Genomic DNA, 12,228 nt, shown 5'->3' with positions numbered 1-12,228 from the left:
AGATCTCAAATTGTAGTGTTTAAAAATTAATTCAAAATATTTGGATTTGGTAAGAAAGTCTATTCTAATGATCAATTAATGTTAAATATTTTCGAACACATAAAAAGTTTTCGGCAAGTTATTTCCATAAATTTTCAGTTAAGTGTAAAAGATCCTTTAATTTCGAGTGAATGTTCATTAACACCCAATCTCACCTTGCTGCTTGTTTATTTTGTCTAATAACAGTTTCAGCGGCAACTCTGACTTACAGTCTTCCTTTATTGATGCACACGGGAAATGAACTTAGTGCTAAGAACACAAAAAAAAGAACTACAGTATCGACCCATGCAACATTTTTGAAGAACAAAAGGGGTCCCTGAAAAGGTCCCCATCAATGGCAGGACCATATCAATCGAGATCAGTGACTAAAGCAGCTTCATTTCGGATAACCAACAGCCATTCACAGCTCGGACTTCTGACAGCAATCCACAGCCGCAACCAATCACCTGCTCAATAGACTGTGAACAAATCATGTACAGCCCAGCCCAGAAAACAACCAACAGCTCCTTGGAGTATGGCAACAGATTAAGGTAGGGCCCTTTTTACTATTGATGGTATTGGAAAGTTTGATCTGTCTCTTGAGAAAGCTCAAAGTTTGCTTGATAGCTATGTTTTTTTTTTAACAAATTAACAAAAACTCAAGAAGCATAAACCAAACCAAGTCATTAATATAATAGATATATGAAGTTCAAACTAAGGCATAATCAGTCATTTTGTTTGCAGCTTGAACCTTAAATGTCAATTTCAAAGAAAATGCAAAGTCAATTTATTAAACGCTATTTAAATTGAAATATGATTAAGTTATCGGGTAAAATTATGTTTTAGTATTGTGTTTTACATTTAAAAAAAGATGATTTTGTTGACTTTTATGATTGTAACTCGCAAAGCTTTGATTCGCTTACCTCCCCTGTTCTCCCCTGTTTTGTGACGTCACAGTTGAACAAGCTTTTTCGCGTCTGCTTAGAAGATAAGCGATAGTTCATAATTCGGGTTTTATTTTTCTGTTTTTCTTTATATTTTCATTACGGGAATTCACTCTGTGAGGTACTTCAATATGTTTACTGACTTATAAAATCATAATTTTGACAGACAAGATGTGCTTATCTAAAGTTTGTGTGTCTTAATACACAGTTTATTGGAAGTTCAGGCCTTGATTGGGCAATCAAACAAAGACGCAGTCGGCGGTTTTTGGTAGAAGGTTTGTACTGACCAACATAATATTTAATAGTGCACGTGCTTATCTTACATTTAGGGATAAAAAACACAGGTCGTAGCCACTGTGTGCTTGTTTGGGCCATAAAACACAAACCCGATGGCTATTTTCAGTAGCACATGTGTTAAGAAACTAACAAGTTCGAGTAATAAATCACAGAGATTATGATCTAAAAACTTCATGGAGTCTGAAACGAAACAAAATGCAGACAAGTCAAAATGGTCACTGCCTAATGTTTCAATATAAAATTCGACATGTAGACATATATGATGAAATTATTACAATCAGTTATGGGTTTGTCATGGCTTCAAAATGAGAAAAGCATAAACATCACGCAATTATCACTGCTCCAGGTGCGGGAGCCTACAGCTAGGTGCTAGCACGGTTTCCCTTGATCCTCTGCGTCTAAAACAAAAACAAAACTGTCATGTGCATGGGTGAGACATACATGTTGAAATTTGGTAAAGGAGACATATTCTGTTTATATCTGCTTACAATCCCGAATTATTCTACAAACAGACACTTTAATAAAAAATCTTTTATTTGTTATTTTTCTGGGGTAGGGGGTGTTTGCAAATCGTTTATTAATCGTAATATTGTACCACATAATATTGACCGTAGCAAAAAAGATACGTCTTGTTTGTTTTGAAATTAATTTAGAGGAAATATCTATTTCAAATTATTTGTAATATAATTGTGTTTAAAAGACCAACGAAACTTAAAACCAAAATCAACAGATCTAAATGTTCTCTGCGCTACCAAGTTTTTATCCAAAAATCAATACACGCACTCTTTCCATGTGTTTAGCGTGATGAAAGACCTTTTTCGTGATTTTATACATAACTGCATATTTGTTTGCGCTTTTTGTCGGAACAAAAGAAAAACACAAGATATACTTGAGGACTGTATAATTGACGCTATAATTTGTAAACGTGGCGTTAAGATTAAACAATCAGAAGTGTGTTTGGGATTACAATTTGGTATTTATTGGGGAATTCAACTAAACATTTATATTTGTATTATATTTGTAATGAATCAAATATTAATTTGTTAAAACGCTTTGCGTGCCGAAAAATTATTTTGATTATATAATGAATGAAAAGCATGATTTCCAGGAGGATTTCCACCCGGTTGCTATCATCAGTATCTTAAGTAACTGACCACGACTGTATCGTGGAGGAGTACACATAAGGATTAAGTGTGGTAGGTATAAAACAGCCGTAACTGCAATAAATAAAAACTCCACAGATGAACTCCATAGATGAACACATTAAGTTCACGTCGTAACAGGAGGAAGATGGTAAGATACCCTTTTTGGACACTTGTGTTCACGTGAACGACGATGGCTCCACCAAGATTACGGTTTACCAAAAACCAACACACACCGACCAGTACCTGAACTTCAACTCCAACCACCACTTAGATCATAAACAGTCAGTAGTCAGAACATTAATCCACTGAGCTGAGAAAATCACAAGTGAGAAACACGACCAAAAGTTGGAAATCAAACACTGCAAAACTGCATTTAGGGCCAACGGTTATCCAGAGTGGATGTTTACGATCCCAAAGAAGAAAGACAAAACACCACCTGATAAATCCACCAACAAAAACCAAAAGATCAATATTGGTATGCCATACATCCGGGCACATCAGAAGCTCTGCACAGAATATTCAAGAAATATGGGGTCAACATGTACAATTGACCATATAACTCAATGAGAGAAAAATTAACTCACGGTAAAGATAAAACAGACAAATTGAAAAAGTGTGGGGTGGTTTATTACATTAAGTGTGAACAATGCAAAAACGATTACATAGGTGAAACTGGAAGATCATTGGACATAAGATTGATAGAACATGTAGCCAGATCCAACTCGGCCATATATGAACATTGCTCCCACACAGGACACAAAATTTACCCAAATAACACCAAAATTCTAGCATCTGAGGACTGGCATATCAAACGTCGGGTCAAGGAGGCAATAAACATTAAACAACTTACCGTCGCTAAACCGGGACGAGGGGCTGGAACTTCCGCCTATGTATAAATCTCTCCTCGTGTCACGTGACCATCCTACATCTTGTGACTCGTTCAACTGACCAGCACATCGCTGATGAAGACTATGTGATACAGTCGAAATATTCGAGTAAGCATATATTGCTCTGAGTTATGGAATTTATTTACTCAAATGCAATAAATAAATTTTTGATTGATAGTGACATGGGGGTTATTCAGAGGCAATCAAATTACAGCTTATGATTATCAGTCGCGCATTTTTGCAAAAATTCAGATATTCTGTTTTTCATTTTTATCCATAAATAAGAAGCTTAGGAAAAAAGTTGCGTCTTATACCCCGAAAAATACAGTAGTGTGTTTTTTGTCCTCTAAAACTTTTATTGAACTTTACATTTGCACTATGCATAACAGGAAAAGATTACGAACTAGAACACACATGGGCGATGAACAGTTAGAGCATCAATGTAATTACATTGATGGATGCAAATGATTAGAATTACTGTTATAAGCTAAATTTTGTGGTGCAATAATATGATTTCTTTCACTTGCATTTATTTACAAAGAAAAAATACAATAATTTGGATAGATGAGTTAAAATATAATAACGAACATTTCAGGGCTTTTTCGAGCCATTTTGGGAAAAGGAGTCTGGTTTAATTGTGATTTTTTTAAATTGATAAAATGGCGTGTACTGTACATATACGGTCTAATGTCATGCAGTTCATCTTCATAATGATCAGATTCGTCAGAAAAATCCATAATTTACATAAAAGTATTGATGTAATAGCAATGCAGCTGATCGTCTCGGCAGAAATATCACTGTTAAAAATAATGGATGTACAGGAATGACGTCACAGAAAGGGAGGTAAGTCAGTCCAACTTTTAAGAAAGTTTTTGGAAGATTTACCTGGTGATTTATGACTTAAGGCGTAATGCATAATTGTTGCAAATAGTTTTATTCCACGTCTCATATATTTATCTTTAATATTATAAAGTTTCCAAAAGTGTTAAAATTAACCTTTAAGTGTGTTCAATGGTGGGCTTTAATCACACAGAAGGGCTGATATCAATGGAAACCTCCAAGCAAATTTGGAGGAACTTTTGATATGTGCAGAACAATCAAAAAGTGCATAATATTATGCCATTCACTTACCTTGGGTGAGGTGACCTTAAGAGATATTTTTCATGTTTTAGATGGAGTCAATATAATTGATTCAAGGACAAATGATATATACAGAAAATGCAGTCAACACTGGAGCAAACAAAAAACACAAACAAGAACCATAACTCTACGTGCTCATGATCAAAAACATGTTTATTTACCACAAGAAATTTGTTAAAACAAAGTTTAAGAGGCTGTTTTTGTGGAAGCTCAAATATGGTTTTTGTCCCCTACCGGTTTCACGGGAGGGGACTTATGGCTTGCGCTCTGTCCATCAGTCTGTCACACTTTTCTTGATCCTGCAATTACTTTTAAAGGTCTTCATATTTTTTCTTGAAACTTGATACATAGATAGATGGCAATATGGACATTATGCACATCATTTCTTTTTGTTCCTGTGTCAAAAATTATGGTTGCTATGGCAACAAATAGACTAGAAATATTGCTGAAAATGGTGGTTTTCTGGATCCTGCGATAACTTAGAAAGTTCTTTATATTTTTTCAAAATAAATACGATTATCCAATACGAATAGGTTGCCGCTTTGAGTACAAAATATTTCTCGACTTGTAACGATTCCTCATGCTTTAATTCTGCTTTGATCAGGCTTTGTTAGGCTTGAAATCACGCTTGTATACGCTTAATTACACTTTGATGCGATTATGACGCTTTAAATCAGGCTCTGATATGACTATCAAGCTCTGTTGTGCATTTTTACGCTCTGTTACGCATTGGAAATTGTGATCGCCGATTTTTATGCCGCTTTTGATCCAGAGCCTACATAAAGATGCAGCAGATCCACAAAATCATTGCATCTTTGACTCCACAATGACAGAACAACAAGATCCAGAAGTTCCAGATGGACCAGAGCATGATCTATCTGAAGAAGACATGATGTTTGTCTCTCTGTTGTATAACTATATCCTAGCCCTTGAGGCAAATGAAAGGGAGGAAGAACAGCAAAGACAAGGGGAGGTTGACCTACCAGCAGGAGGGAGAAGACCATTTATCAAAAGCAGCTGGACCAGGTCATGGCTCACTGAAGATAGCAATATGGTCATAACACTGGCTTCCTGGACACACAACTCAGATAAGAAGACCCTGCTGCCTTCAGAAACTTCACCAGATTAAACCCTGAGGTGTTCCATGCTATCCTGGAAAGAGTAGCACCAGTCATCCAGCAGACTAACTACAGGCACCCCCTGTCAGCTGGCCTCAAGCTGGCAATAACCTTGAGACATCTGGCCACTGGCGACAGCTACAGGTCATTGGCATATCAGAGCTGATTCCAGAAGTGTGCACGGTCATTGTACAGGCGTATAAAGATGAGGTTTTCAACGCACCTTCCACCCCTGAAGCATGGAGACACCTTGAACAGCAGTTCGAACAGAGGTTGAATGTCCCCCATGCAGTTGGTGTCTGTAATGGAAAGCACATAGTCATCAAGAAGCCAGCAAACATGGGCAGTCTCTACCACAACTACAAGGGGTTCTTCTCCATATCGATACTGGCCCTTGTAGATGCAGAATACGAGTTCATCTGGATTGAGCTGGGAGGTAAAGGACATGTGTCTGACTCACAGATATTCACAGACTCTTTGAATGCCTAGAAGATGGGTCCATAGAGCTGCCCCCATCATGCCCTCTCCCTGGGGAAACTGAGCCAGATATTCCGTACTTCATCCTGGGTGATGATGCTTTTGCCCAGAAGAGCTACATGATGAAGCCATACAGTAGAAGAGGGATGACAGATGAGCAGAGAATCTGTAACTACAGGATCTCAAGGGGTAGAAGAGTGGTGGAAAATGCCTTTGGCATTCTGGCCAACAGGTTCAGGTGTCTACTGGACACACTGGAACAGAAGGTAGAGAACATCAGAAATTTGGTGGAGACTGCTGTGGTGCTGCACAACCTGTTGAGGCATAGGGTGGTGATTGCAGCCAATGAGGTGGGCCACGAGGATGAAGAGCACAACTTCGTACAAGGGCCTGGAGACATGCACCTCACTTGGACGATGTTCCACAGCCACCTGCAAGAGGGAACCTCGCCAATGTGGATGCCAGACATCAGAGAGATCAGGGTACAGGGCAAGGTACTGGCTGCTCATGTAATTATAGTCTTGGGAGCCCCAGACACTGGTGGGCTGTTGACCTGGCATCTGCTGGGTTGACCACTGTGATGATGGAGGACACTGGTGACTCTGGGACACCATTCTTGGGGGGTATTGCCAACTGGTGGAGCTTGGTAGGTATGACAGACGTTGTGGCTGGATTGGGGCGAACTGTTGCTGCTGCTGTGGGAAGGCGAGCATCTGCTGGAACATCTCCAGGCGCTCTTCAGCCTGCCTCTGTCCCTCGTGTTGCACTTCCATAAGCTTGATCTGTGTTGCCCTTTTGACAGACCAGACCCTCATCTATATGTCTGGCAAAGGTGGAGGTACCACCTTTCTTGCCAGACATAAAGTCCATCAAACTTGGCTTCAAGTCAACAATCTCTGTGGAGAGTCTAAGAGGGGGGCTCTGTAGACTTGGACTCTGACCCAGAGTCTGACTGGATGATGACTGCTGTTGTTTCTCTACTTCTACCACGGATGCTCACCACATTTCTGCGTTCCACACTTTCAATGTGGTCTTTGAGGAAGGAGAACCTCTCCCACACGCATTTGTCCATATCAGACAGGTCCTCGACTGTCTCAGTACCCTCATCTGACTACCCCACAGTCCTCTTGAGGCCGCTCATCTGGATACAGCCTGCCACCTCAACGCCCATGTAAGCAACTTTTTCTTCCCAAAGCTTCTCCTTGTTATGCGGCTTTATAATCTGTCATTTTCATTGAGAAGATGGAGATATTGTCTTTTAGTCAGTCAATGACCTCTTCTTTTTGCGCTTCTGTTAGTGTTGCAAAGTAGTAGGGTTTGTTCGTATGCTTTTTGCTGGCGGCTGCTGCTGGAATTGGTGTGATGACTGGGAGATAATCCCCTGCAGGGTGTGGCTGTGGCTGCTCTGGCTCTGGAATCAGCATGGCTTTATCTTCGGCTGGCTGTGGTAATGGAGACCTCGGCCTTTCAGCCAACTGGCCTATGCCTGTCTCTCTCCAGCTCTTTGCTGCACCTCTACCTCTCTTGGGTCCAATCTTTGTGTTTTTTAGTAGTTTTTCAGGTTCAAGATACTTACTCTTAGTTTGGAAACAATGCAATGAGTGGTACTCAAGTGCTATTGATAGGGATGACAACAGAGCGTGGGTATCGTAGGAGATTGTGAAAGAGCGTGAGAGAGCGTGAGGAAGCTTGCCAACTGTAACAAAGCCTAACAAAACGTGTCAATCCTTGATCAAAGCGTCTCAATTCGTGGGTAAGCGAGAGAGTCCTTCATGAATACGTAACAAAGCGTAACAAAGCGTGTCAGATCTTGATGAAAGCATCTGACCTCATGTCAGATTTTCATGCCAGATCATAGCAAATCTTGAGACATCTTAACGAATCGTGTCAAGTGGTGACAGACCGTGAAGACTGGGGTCCCCGCTTTGAACCAAGCTCTGTTAAGCTTTCCTACAATTTGAGTTAAGCTTTGCTGAGTTTTGTAATGTTTTTTTAAGCTTTGATACGCTCTCTGCACTTTAATCAATTCGTGACAGAGCACCCAAACTTTTTAAACAGTTAAAAAAAAAATTGATTTTTTGCCGAATGTCCCGCTTTACTCCAAGCTTTCCCACAATCTATTACCACACTGAAGCTTTAATCAAGCTTTGTTATGCTTTGGTGCTGCTTTGGATGCTGCTTTAAAGAGCCATCAAAGCTCTGTTGGTGTGAACCATGCATTAATGATGATGAAGGTGGTGATAAGTTTCTCATGAAGGGTTTATTTTAGGTAATTTATGTAAATTATTATACACCCACAAACGAAGTTTAGGGGGCATATAGGAGTGAACTTGTCTGTCGGTCTGTCTGTCTGTCCGTCGGTGTGTCGATCGGTCGGTCCATATTAAGTGTCCGCTCTCTAATTCAAGTTGTTTTCATCCCATCTTCACCAAACTTGTTCGAAAACTTTATCTAGATGATCTAAAGGCCACGTTTGAATATGGGTCATGCTGGGTCCAAAAAAAAGGTCACTGGGTCACTAAGTGCGTTTTAAACATTCAGCATGTTGTCCGCTCTCTAATTGAAGTAGTTTACTTCCGATCTTCTCCAAACTTGGGCAGAAGTTTTATCTAAATGATCTCTATGCCATGTTCGAACATAGGCCATGCCGGGCCAAGAACTAGGTCACGGGGTCACTTAGTGTGTTTAACATTCAGCATGGTGTTCCCTATTGCAAGTACTTTTCATCAGCTCTTCATGTGGGGGTATTCGTCACATCTGTGACAAAGCTCTAGATTTAATAAATTACTGTTTAGAAGTTTGAACTATCAAATTAGTCACTATATCCTGATTTCAATGTCTGAAATGTTGATAATTTCCATGTTGATGTTTTTTTTTTCAATTTAAGGGACTTCTTCACAGACTTTGACATGTTTTTTAAGTTTGTAATTAAATGCTTTACATTGATACATGTAATCATGGGAACCAAAGAGCTTCATTATGAGGCAATAATACAATTTAAGAAAGAAAAAATGGCACCAGTGCTTGAATCAATGATCTTAGGATTAAAAAGCTTTCAGTTAAACCACTGGGCCAGAATCTGGTCATTTGTATTATATAATGCATTTTATATATTATGTAAGCAACCAATTTTTACCAGATTTTCTCTATAATCAAAAAATTGTGTTCACTGTTTGTTAATTATGTCCCCCTTTGAAGAAGAGGGGGTATTTATTTTTACTGGATGTCAGTCGGTCTGTCGGTTGGTCTTTCGGTAGACCAGTTCATTTCCGATCAATAACTCGTCAAACAGTTGACCAATTGGCTTGATACTTTACATGTGCATTAGCCTTGAACAATAGATGACCCCTATTGACATTGGGGTCACTAGGTAAAAAGGTAAAGGCCACTGTCACAATAAGTATGAAAATCGTTTCTGATCATTAACTCATAAAAAAATTGACCAATTGGTTTGATACTTCACATGTGCATTTGCATTGGACAGTGGTGACTAGGTCAAAGGTCAAGGTCATAATAAGTGTGAAAATCATTTCCGATCAATAACTTAAACTTGTCAATGAATTGACTCATTGGCTTTATACTTCACATGTGCATTGGCCTTGGATAGTAGATAACTGCTTAGAATTGGATAGTAGATAACTGCTATAGAAATTAGGGTCACTAAGTCAAAGGTCAAGGTCACTGTCACATTAAGTGTGAAAATCGTTTCCAATCAATAACTTGACAATGAATTGACCGATTGGCTTGATACTACCCATGTGTAATTGCCTTGTACAGGAGATGACCCTTATTGAAATTGGGGTCACTAGTTCAAAGCCTTGCTATTGTTGTTGTAGAAACTAATATTTCTGAACCCACGCACCATTGTCATAAATATTAATAGTAAAAAAACTTCTTGTAATATTCAGTTATTGTTGCAATTACCAGTACAGTAACAGAGAGCACAGTTTTAATAATCTGTTCAGAATATCTTAACACATTTTTTTATGGAGGGAATTGTGGTTAAAATGATTTATAAAATCATGTTTCTGTTCTCTTTATTCATAAAATATTAAGCATATCAAGTGCATATGGCAGTTCCTCAAAATATAGCAAAATAAACACAATCCTGCATGCATGATTACAAATTGGCCACATTTCCAGAGCATATGTCTTTATAATTGGTTAATATCATGGACTAAATTGATCTGGCAGGGCCTATATTAGCTGTGCAGACAAGTAGGGTAATTTTGCATGTTATGGAACAACTTCTACAGGAAATGGGGTCACTTTTGAATAAAAATTTTCTTTAAGCATTTTTTTTTTATTTTTGGGACTGGTTTGTATAAAGGTACTTTTAAATTAATGGAGTAAAAGCATATGAATAGTGTGATAATTTTAAGTTCTACATTTTTTTATATTTCTGTATGAATTTATCATAGAATCAAGACTCTAATATTTGTCATTTATATCAGGCTTGTGTTTCTGCATAATATTGTACCATATTGATTGGATATAATTGTTCAATTTCCATTTTTGGTGTGTTGGTCAACGTACCTTATAAAATGCCAGTATCATCAGAAAACTGTATTCTGAATGAATGAAATAGTGCTGAAGTTCATAAACAATGAGAATGTTCAGACTATTATTAATTTGTGAAAATGTTTGACAAATGTTAATGAGTTACAAGTAATAAGAACAAAACATTAAGTGACGTTTTTGAGGCATGTCACTCAGACCATTTTTTGTGTGATACTTAAGTTTGTCAACAGTAAAGGTATGTACCAAGTAGCATTAAAAGTCCATTTTAGTATGGTTTAGCTATTTGTTGCAAAACAAAAACCAGGTGGTCATTGAGAAAAAATGTATTTTATTTTGTAAAAGCACAGGCTTAGAACATATTTATTTTCTTGTGATATGTTGGCCGAGTTTGAAAAATCACTCTAGTCAAGACAAAACATGGCTGCCAGTGATTTGGGTAGTTTGCTTTGGATTTCTGTCATGAAATCTTGTGAATCTGAGCAGACCAGCTTGGGTTGCTTATGGTCTCTATAGTCTAAAATTTTTAGGGCAAAACGCCCTTTTAAATAATTTTCAGAAATGACAGGAATAGTTTGACAACTATTATTGCACACAAGACCCATGGCTCTTCATCAAGTTCAAATGTCAAATCATGGGATTACATAACTACTATTTTATAATAACATTACTGAGCAGTTACAGCATACTGAGATTGTGTGACACAGGCAATTATTTAGTCTGATGCCAAAGTTCCAAGACAATTACAATGCAAGGTCATTGATATTCCTTTTAACCATTACCATAACACAACTATATTGATGGGCATATCTTTGTGAAATTGCATTCTTTTAAAACGTCCACTGGTAAATGATATACCTGTAATTTCAAAAATTAGTTTTATACTGCATACAGAAATTTAGCCAATTTTAATGACAATGTCATTAATAACAATATGATAATTATTTTGCTATTTCATATTCAATATTTTGATTTGAGGTTGCATTTTAACATGTACTTTATTTCTCTGTTTTAGAGAAGTTGCCCTAGTAAATTCCAGTATAAAAGGCAAGTGACTTTGAAATTATCTGTGTAAAATTCGAAATAAATGTGATAATTGTGACTTTCAGTGCTTATTTTGGAAAATATTGTTCACATTGAAAACTTTAAAAATAAACTCTGTATAGAAAAAAGAATTGTTTTGTGTTGATGGCATAATTGAAGGCCGTCTGGAAACACTTGAGGCTCCGCCCTTTTATTGACGGTTGAAATACCTGGTCTCTATTTGGTTCCCAGTAACCAGTGCAATGTTTTTGTCTGCCATGATAATGATGCTGGTGTTTTTTGTGATCACACATTGGTGTTTATTGGATTTGTGGGCTGATAGATATTGGGACCAGATAACACTAACTTGTGTGGGCTATTTGCTGATTATGAAAACAGTTGCATATTGGACGGAATGCACTCAGTGTCTAAAACATTAAACCAACACTTTGTTTTGAAATGCTACTATGAAAATGACTACTACTGTTGTAATAATAAACCCTTTATGATTTAAAGCTTGTATATTCCCTGCTGAAAGGCCTAGGGATAGACAGACATTATTGAATTAGTCCATTCTGTACATATCGCCTCCTTCATTTTAATTGGATGTTTGTTTAACTTATACAGAATAATTTTCTCCAAGTGATAAAGTGCATTATCA

At 37.7% G+C, this 12,228-nt stretch overlaps 1 long non-coding RNA gene across 1 annotated transcript; it reads left to right on the top strand.

Moving 5' to 3' along the window:
* The first annotated feature begins 237 nt into the window (after positions 1–237).
* On the top strand, positions 238–12,003 carry LOC127863479 (uncharacterized). Its single transcript, XR_008041069.1, has 3 exons — positions 238–569; positions 2,368–3,399; positions 11,560–12,003. It is a non-coding gene; the product is annotated as an uncharacterized LOC127863479 (long non-coding RNA).
* Positions 12,004–12,228: the final 225 nt, after the last annotated feature.

This window comes from Dreissena polymorpha, unplaced genomic scaffold (genome assembly GCF_020536995.1).
Source record: "Dreissena polymorpha isolate Duluth1 unplaced genomic scaffold, UMN_Dpol_1.0 chrUn009, whole genome shotgun sequence".
NCBI classification, from domain to species: Eukaryota; Metazoa; Mollusca; class Bivalvia; order Myida; family Dreissenidae; genus Dreissena; species Dreissena polymorpha.
Note: the sequence above shows the minus strand (reverse complement) of the source record. Positions and strands in the feature narration are given on the sequence as shown.